Here is a 6,261-nt window from a genome sequence, read left to right as displayed (position 1 = left end):
AAAAAAAAAGTAGGCTCCATACCCAGCATGCTGCCTGGCATGCGGCTTGAACTCATGGCCCTGAGATCAGCATCCATGCTGAGATCAAGAGGTAGATGCTTAACTGACTGAGCCACCCAGGTGCTCCTGTACCCCTGCTTAAAATCCTGTGGAGTGTCTTTTCTTAGGTCATGGAACATCTTAGATTGCCCTTCCCTGCGTAACGGGTACCACCTTGCCTGAGAGGCCATGTTTTTGGTATCATATCTCATGAAATTCTCTTATCAATCTTATAAAATAAGGCAGTAAGATACTTGTTTTATAGCTGAAGACTTTGAGCAAACAGAAGTGGTTTATCCAAGAAGAAATAGCTATTGGTTGTAGAGCTAGGACTTCTGAGTTCAAGACACTTTCCATTATGGCAAGCTAATTCTAATTGACTAAGCTACAATGTACTGAATTCATGACTGGTTCATCTTATGGTTTTTTCTTCTTTAGCTACATGCTTAATGAAAAGTTTATAGAACGTACACATTTGAAGTATATGGGGTAACTCAAGTTTTGGTATTGGCTCTAATATTATTTGACATACTCTAAGAATTTGATATCTTTGGTAAATGCCTTTCATATCAATATTAAAGTAGTAATATTATTTATCACCCTTTCTTATACATAGGCATTACCAGCGAGTATCCAGTTATCAAGAAGACCACACATCAACATCTTCCTCCCAAAGTTGCTCTCCAGGTAAGACTTTCCGTAGTGAATTGCTCTTGGTTGTCCTAACTCAGGTAAAGACAGAGTAAGGAAGTTTGGATAATGAAAGGACAATGAGGAAAAAAACACCGATGTGTAAACTGCATGTGTATTTTTTCTTTCTGAATTTTTTTCTTCATAGTCTAATATTCAGAATTATTAAGAAGTTAAATATAGGTAATTGAAATTATGAAGCAATATTATGCAAATGGAAATTCTTTTTTTTCTTAATTTTTTAGTGTTTTTTATTTATTTTTGAGAAATAGAGAGAGACAGTGTAAGCAGGGAGGGTCAGAATGAGGGGGAGATACAGAATCTAAAACAGGCTCCAGGCTCTGAGCTAGTAGTCACCAATGAACCCAACGCGGGGCTTGAACCCACGAATCGTGAGATCATGACCTGAGCCAAAGCTGGACACTTAACCGCCTGAGACAACCTGGCGACCCAGTAATTCTTTTTTTTAGTCATGATTCCTAAAATACCATATGATATCTTTGTATAAATAAGAAAAACATATTTTTTAAATGTTTGTGTATTTTAGAGAGAGAAACAGTGAACAAGAGAGGAGCAGAAGGAGGGAGACAAGGGATCCAAAGCAGGCTCCACTACTGGCAGTAGAGAGCCCGATATGGGACTTAAACTCATGAACCACGAGATCATATCCTGAGCCACGGTCAGATGGTTAACCAACTGAGCCACCCAGGTGCCCCAAGAAAAAAAGACTTTTAAGTTACTATGTTAAGTTTCCTCCAGAAACGTCTAGTAACAAATGGCACTTGCTAATCAAATGGATCTTTTCTATAATTTTTGCACATGGATTACATTTAGTAAATATTATGACATAGTGATTGGTCTCATTAAAAAATGAGCCATCATCAAAACTGGGAAATCTACCATACTTTCCTGGTCCTGTGAACAAGTGGCAAATAAGAAGAACTGCAACACTTAGCGAGTGTGCGGCAATGCCAGGGAGGCTGTTTTGTACAGAGAGCTAGCGTTAGTACAGAGGAATCACAATAATCATTGAGAAGGATAGGTTATTTTACATATTGTATCAACAAGATCCTACCATTATCAACTTCATTCCTCAGAAATCAAAAGAGAATGAGAGGGGCGCTTGGGTGGCTGAATCGGTTAAGTGTCCAGCTCTTGATTTCAGCTCAGGTCACAACCTCACCATTGGTGAGTATGAGTCTCATGTCAGTCTTCTGTTTTTTTTTTTTCCTCCTGTGTCGTGGCCTAAAAATTCTCTCACAACAGTGAGCCTCATATATTAGGCTAATTTGTTTTGTTTTCATGGACCATTGTCCTTCATTGCCTGAAGTCCTGTGTCTTGAAAATCCTTTGAAAGAGTATTTTGTCTGTTTTGCTTTTGCTTGCTTCAGGTAGGAAGATAAAATCAGGACGTGTCACTCCCTCCTGGCCAGAAGCAGTTTACAGTGGAACTTTGGCATGTGCTCTAGACTATCTAGAGTGATCTCCTTCCTCCTTTGTTTAATTGCTTATTGCTTATCCTTCATTCCTCAGCATGGTTATCTCTCCTCAGGGAAATCTTCCTTGGGTGCAATCAGTTTCAAGTTATGATCATAGAACTCTATTTTCCAATAGGAACTATCTAAACTGATAATAACCGTTTTAGTTGTCTTTCTCCTTCACTAGACATTAAGCGAAACAGTAGCCAGGGGTCTTCTCGGTTTTATCTGTAGAGCTTAGTGTCATGTCTTACATTGAAGGGACATACTTATTCAATGTGTGAATGAGTGAATTGAAAATGCACAGTCCTTTGGATTGAAAAAATACTCCTCTATTTTATATCTGTTTTTGTTTCTTCTATGATGCAGATTCTCTTTCCTTATTGAAAATGGAGATTGCTTCTCGTGTATATGAAGACTTAATTGATATTGAAAAAAGTCGCTGTGAACATCTTAAGAAAAAAATTAAGAAAGTGAAAAAAGAAGGCAATGCATTAGAAAAGGAGCTAGCCGAAGCAAAAGAAGTGAAATCACAGAGCATCAAAACATGAAATTGGAACGTGACCTCTGCTTGTTCAGGTATAGCATCTTGGTTTTAAAGAAATATTTGAACTGTTTACTTTTTCACTCCCGATGTGTAGGGGAAGTTTTGTAAGTACTAACTTCCCTTCTGGGATTTTACAGGAAGGGAAACTTCTTTTGTGTTGTGAAGTGTGAGATTCATGGAAATAATACAGCAAGTTTATAACAGTGAATACCTCTAATAATTTAATGGATATTCCAATTCGTAATCTTAATGGCCATATCAAAGTCCACCCTATGGAAGCCTCATTATCTAACAGATTGAATTTTGCTTGTTTCTCAATTTTCTGTATTTAGTTAATGCTGTAAGGAATGTCTTTTATATAAATCTGTTCCTATGTTTCTGGCTACTTACTTGAAATAAATTCTTCACTATAGTATGATTTGATTAAAGTATAACACTTTTTAAAGAAGGCCTTTGATCCATACTGTGAAATTATTCTCAGGAAAATTTATATTAATATATATACCTACCAACAGAATATAAAATGATCATTTTTCTCAAGACACAAAAGTTTTCAAAAATGTATTCATTTTTTCTCTTAACATATGCAGGGATGAAAAAGTAAAGTGGGGGCACCTGGTTAGCTCAACTAGTTGGTTAAGCATCTGACTTTGGTTCAGGTCATGATCTCATGAGTTTGAGCCCTGCGTTGGGGGGACTCGAGCCCTCCTTCAGGGGAGCACGAGCCCCACTTAGGGTGAGCCTTGCTTTTCTCTTTGCTCTCTCTCTGTCTCTCTGTCTCTCTCTGCCCCTTGTGGTATTCTCTCTCTCTCTTTCTCTCTCTCCACCCTTGCCCACTTGTGCTATCTCTCTCTCAATTAAAAAAAAAAAGTAAAACGGGGGTGCCTGGGTGGCTCAGTCAGTCCAGCGTCCAACGTTGGCTCAGGTCCTGAGCTCAGGGTTAATGAGTTTGAGCCCTGCATAGGGCTCTCTGCTGTTAGTGTGGAGCCCAGTTCAGATTTTCTGTCTCCCTCTCTCTCTGTTCCTCCTTTGTTTGCTCACTCTTTAGCTCTCAAAAATGAATAAACACTAAAAAGAGGTAATATGAAAAGTGATTACTGCTAAGTTTTTTCAACATCTCTGTCATAAGTAGATAAAATTAATTCAAAAGCTTATGCTGAAAACACATATTATCTTTATTGTTTACTTAATTCATAAGGATCCTATGTTCTAAAAGGGATTTCTAAATGATTCATTAAATGGGTAATAATCAGCAAGGTAAGTTGCAAGTATTGTGGAAGAAGAAACAAAAAGTCTAAGGCAACAGATATGAGACCAACTGGCCCCGTCTTGGATGACAGTCATCCACATGTGTGTGCTATGGAAAGCACATCTGCAGATCCTGTCTTCCAGTGCAAATCGTTGTTGGAGGGACCTGTCATGTCTTGTGAAGTTGAAATTTCATTTCTAGTGAATTTATAAATTTGTTTATAAATAGCAACTTCTCATTTTAATTAGGAACTATCTGTCCTATGGAGGAATATTTATAACTTTAGGGAAAAGGGTAATTTTCAACTCTGACTTTCCTGAATAATTTCAAAATTCCTTCCCTACAATCTCTACAAGAGTTATTACTGACTAAAACTAAGTTGCGTACTACTTTCTCGTGGCTTCTTTTCAATGGTGTCTGTCGTTTGGAAGAGGTTGATGTGAGAAATTAAAAACATGAGCCCTGGAAAGGAAACAAATTGGAGAACACAGAAATTTCATTGGGATAATAAGCCAACATATGTGGAACTGACTTATAAACTGAGCTTTTAATTTCTAACAAAACAAATGTTAAATACATTTCATTGCAGATTTGCTTTCACACAAGAAGGAGAAAGAAGCCTTGCTGAGAAGTTCTATGAGAAAATATGGAGAATTCACCAAGAACACAAGAGCGATATGCTAAAGAAATTGAAATGAAACTACAACCGGAAATCCCTGTTAGAAGTCCACACTGCAATCGATTGTAGAAACTCAGTTGAATACGGTAAATTAGTTTTGATAAAAGTTGTGTATTTTCATCAATATTATATGGTATATATACGTATATTTTATAGTATCCCTTTGATTCAATGTATATTATTTAGGTTTAAAATAAATCATGAGATCATGTTCCTTTAAACACTGTTTTGAAGTTCTCTTCAACTTTTGACTTTTTGTTAATGGTATGAGACCAGATCGTAATGAAATATGTGTCTAATTGTAGAAGAGCAAAATGACACTCGCTGGCAACTTTCTCGAGAACAGAATGCCAGAGAATTACAAGTTGGAATTCTAAATAACCGCCTTTGCAAACAAAGGGAGATAGACATGGCTAGTAAGAAAGTGAATTTTGAGGTATTTTCTTTAATTATTTTGAAATACATTTGTGTATGTATTTCTATATATTTTATTGTTTTTATTATTACTACTATGTTCTCCATGTATGTATATATATTTTTTAAAAACCAAACCTGTACATTCATGGAAAGTCTAGAGGATCTTAAAAGCACATACATTTGGGGGATGGGCTTGGGGGATGGTGGCATTTTTGCTTGCTTTATTATTGGATAAAATAATATTCTTAATGAAATGCATTTGTTCCTACAAATAGTGATACTCATAATACCTCATCCAAATGAGAGGCTTTTATTATTTTTTGCGGAAATTGAGCTTTCCATCATCTGAAAAGCATTGCTCCTAACACCCTATGTTTTGCTTTGGAACAGTTATTTCACTGCCTTGATAGATTAATAGGTTAGTTTAACACTTCGGCTAGTGGACAGGAGGACAAGTGTCGCCAGTTCAGAGGTGATATTTTGGATATCGAATCACCTACTTTTGCGAAAAGTAACAGTTTGCTTCAAGTAGTATCCTATTTCATTACAAGAAACTTTTGAAAACAATAGTATGCTATAATATATACTTCATGATAATGTATTCATAGGTGTTTTATTCCTAATAAAATAGTTCAGTTTATTTCCCCTATTTTATATTTATTACAAGTTTCAACATGATGTGTAAGTAAGTTCCTTTTATTCTGACTTTCTCAAGGGTTTTTATTAAGAAAGGGTGCTGTATTTTGTCAAATGCTTTTTCTACATCTATCGACAGGATCATATGGTTTTTATCTTTTCTTTTGTTCATGTGGTGTATCACATTGATGGATTTGTGAATATTGAACCAGCTCTGTAACCCAGAAATGAATCCCACTTGATCATGATGGATAATTTTTTTATATGCTGTTGAATTTGATTTGCTAGTATCTTGTTGAGTATTTTTGCCTCTATATTTATTAAGGATATTGGTCTGTAGTTCTCTTTTTTTGCTGGGTCTCTGTCTGGTTTGGGTATCAAGGTGATGCTGGCTTCGTAGAATGAGTTTGGAAGTTTGCCTTCTATTTCTCTTTTTTGGAGTAGTTTGGGAAGACTGGGTATTAGCGCTGCTTTAAATGTCTGGTAGAATTCCCCTGGAAAGCCATCTGGCCCTGGGCTCTTATTC

The 6,261-nt window shown here is 36.4% G+C and overlaps 1 long non-coding RNA gene across 1 annotated transcript in view; it reads left to right on the top strand.

Moving 5' to 3' along the window:
• Positions 1–2,676: 2,676 nt before the first annotated feature.
• LOC115304929 overlaps positions 2,677–6,261 on the top strand; it is a 6,621-nt gene continuing 3,036 nt past the window's right edge. Inside the window, exons 1-2 of the long non-coding RNA XR_003914681.1 lie at positions 2,677–2,786; positions 4,593–4,768. This is a non-coding gene — a long non-coding RNA (uncharacterized LOC115304929). The remainder of the gene's footprint in view (positions 2,787–4,592; positions 4,769–6,261) is intronic.

The sequence above is a fragment of the Suricata suricatta genome, chromosome 10 (assembly GCF_006229205.1).
Source record: "Suricata suricatta isolate VVHF042 chromosome 10, meerkat_22Aug2017_6uvM2_HiC, whole genome shotgun sequence".
Classification (NCBI taxonomy): Eukaryota; Metazoa; Chordata; class Mammalia; order Carnivora; family Herpestidae; genus Suricata; species Suricata suricatta.
This window is presented reverse-complemented; position numbering and strand designations above follow the sequence as displayed.